The sequence below is a fragment of the Tupaia chinensis genome, unplaced genomic scaffold, assembly GCF_000334495.1.
Source record: "Tupaia chinensis unplaced genomic scaffold, TupChi_1.0 Scaffold144001_1, whole genome shotgun sequence".
NCBI classification, from domain to species: Eukaryota; Metazoa; Chordata; class Mammalia; order Scandentia; family Tupaiidae; genus Tupaia; species Tupaia belangeri.
Genome location: NW_006203852.1, coordinates 3,006 through 5,910, shown reverse-complemented (window position 1 = coordinate 5,910; position 2,905 = coordinate 3,006). Strand labels below are relative to the sequence as shown.

Here is a 2,905-nt window from a genome sequence, read left to right as displayed (position 1 = left end):
CAGGCTGGGAAACCCCTCCTTAGGTCATGGCTGTTGGTCCTGGGAGCCCAGCAGGAGGCTAAGATATTAGCATGTGAGAAGCAGGGATTTTCTCTGGAGTGGGGACAGTGAGACCCATAACACCTTTTGCTGCATCAGTGTGTCACCAGGCAGTACATGAAGCCCTGTGTGTTGAGGTTATCAAATTTAACTCCCATGAGAGTGCTACTGATGTGGGCAGTGTCTCCATTTCACAGGTTAAGTGAGCTGCAGCTCAGAGGGCTCAGGAGCTACTGCAGTTAAGTGTGTGTGGAGGGGGTGGGGGGCGCTGATCTGAATCTGAGTCAGCCAGCCCCACTGTGGAGACCAGAAGCTTGATCGGCTCAGATGAAATACAATTCTCCTGAACCCATTTCTTTCCATAGAGAGGCCACTCCTGTAGATTAAACCTCATAACTGGGCTCTGGTCTTGACTAGTTTAGTCTTCCAGGTCTTTCTCCACATCACAATGCTGTTTTCTTCAAACCTAGACCTTTCACTAAGTCCTTACCTTCAGGATACAGTCCACCTTCTTTAATCATTACCTGGGAAACTGGGACTAAGATTCAGTACATTTTGGTAAGATGTCCAGCGTATTCAGGGCTGAGTAAGATAAGAATCACTAACTGCAATATGTTAGTTACTAATGATCACCAATGGAAGTGTATCTCAAGGATAGTATCAATAAAGTTTCTTTCTGGGGGACCAGCAAGAAGTTAGGTAAAGGCTATGTCACTGGACTCCCATGTAGTTGACTGCAATTCGAGTCCTGGACCTGGTGGCTTAAACTCACACTGGACACGTGTGTGTGCATGCCCAAGATCACAAGAGGAGAATGGAGGAGAAGGGATTGTGGTATGGCTGTGCCCCCTGGGGGTGGGGGATGATTTCTCACTTTCTGTCTCTCTGTCTGTCTCTGTCTTTCTGGCGAGCGCACACACTCTATTGCAAAAATCTCTCTCTCTCTCTCTCAAAAAAAAAAAAAGAGTTTCTTTCTATAAATGAAGATGTTTAGTGGGCAGTATTTTGCTTCTGTAGATGGGGACCTTTGACCATTGGGTAAAAAGACACTAACACCATTTAATTATCAAACCAGCAATAAGTTAATTGAAATGAGTCTTTAATTTGAGGGTTAAATAGGGAGATTTATATTGTTTTACTTTCAGTCTACAAATGATCAATTTGTAGGAGGCCGGGACTCAGGATTATACATTTTTTGTATCTCCAGCAATAAGGATTTAAGTGCCACCTAGTGGAAATGAGAGTTAATAAAAAAATATAGTATATTTCTGGGAACCAGCAGTTAGCTTAATGGCTATGTCACTGGACTCCCACGTAGTCGACCGTGGTTCACGTCCCGGACCCGGTGGCTTAAAACTCATGCTGGGCGCTTGTGTGTGCGTGCCGCAAAAACCTCTCCTAAAAAAAAAAAAAAAAAAAAAGATAGAGTCCCTCAGGGGTGCCTTCTTGTTTTTTTATAAAGAATATTTTCTTTAGATATTTTTGAAATATTTATTTGTTACTTTAATTCTGCTTTCTCTCAAAGCCATCAGACCAGCTTCTGTACAAATTGCCTTGATGTCAGCACCAGATAGGATGTTCTTAGACTTGATCAGGTCATTCAGGGATACATTATTGACCAGCGTCATCTTGCTTGTGTAAATTTGAAATATGCACTTCCAGTTGGTTCAACAGTTCCAACATTGTTTGCCGAATTTCCCTTTCACCACCAGAATTTGAGTCGTATCTTTTTTCTCATTGATTTCATCAATAAATACAATGGACGGTGCATGTTATTCAACAATTTGAAATAGTTTCCGTACAAGATTGGGCCCATCATCCAAGTACTTCTAAATAAGTTTGGTGACAACAACTTTCAAGAAAGTGACTAAAGTTTGGTTTACAAATGCTTTGGCTAGCAAGGTTTTATCTTTGCTAGGTGGGTCCTGGAGAATGACCCCCTTAGGGGCTTTATACCCATCTCTTTGTAATATTCAGGATGGGTGAGAGGAACCTCCACAGATATTTTAATCTCCTGGATTTGTTTTTTCAACCCCCTAATACTAGCATATGTCTCCTGTGGGGCCTTTTCCACCTTTATCACTGTGACCAAGGGATCTGTGTCATTCATCAGCACCTTTATCACTGCATGTACCTTGGGGTTGAGCAGGACTGGGCAGCCTGGTCCAACAGATCCTTGTCTACAAATTAAGGAATGTTGACCTAGTGTTCTGAGTCCACAGATGTAGACAAGATGACATGATTGTTATCAATGATCTCTTCCAAGGTTTCTACCGACATTGGGGTCCCCCTCAGGTCATCCACCTTTGATCTTTCCTCCTCTTTCTTTTCTTCTAATGGTTTAATATGTTCCTGATTTCTAATAAAGTCTTCTTCCATGAGAAGGTAGTCTTTAATTCCCTTTAATTTTAATAATTTTACCTGGCACTATGTGTGAGGTGTCACCAGTTGCAGTTTGATGGCAAGAACTTTTCCCCTAGTTTTATTCTTTTTCACCCTACTCTAGTTGGGACAGGAGGTTCATACTTCTTTTTCTTGTCCTTGTCAATTCTTACCACTTCCAGGACCATGACTGCCACTATGACTATAACCCATTTTTCTTTGGTTGCCTAAAACCTCATTTCATTCTTGTCATTGCTGTTTATCACTATTATAGTTATTTCTGTCATTTGTAGTTCATTGGTTATAGTTGCATTTGTTCTTTTAGTGTGTGTGTGGAGAGATTTTTGCTATAGGGCACATGTGCTTGCCAGAAAAACAGAGACAGAGAGATAGAAAGTGAAAAATTACCCCCCGGGGGGGATAGCCACAATTCAATCCCTTATCCTCCATTCTCCTCTCAGGATTTTGGGCATGCACGTGCATG

The 2,905-nt window shown here is 41.9% G+C and overlaps 1 pseudogene; it reads right to left on the bottom strand.

The window, feature by feature from the left end:
• Window positions 1-1,461: 1,461 nt before the first annotated feature.
• LOC102468445 (26S proteasome regulatory subunit 4 pseudogene) lies at window positions 1,462-2,634 on the bottom strand (annotated as a pseudogene).
• Window positions 2,635-2,905: the final 271 nt, after the last annotated feature.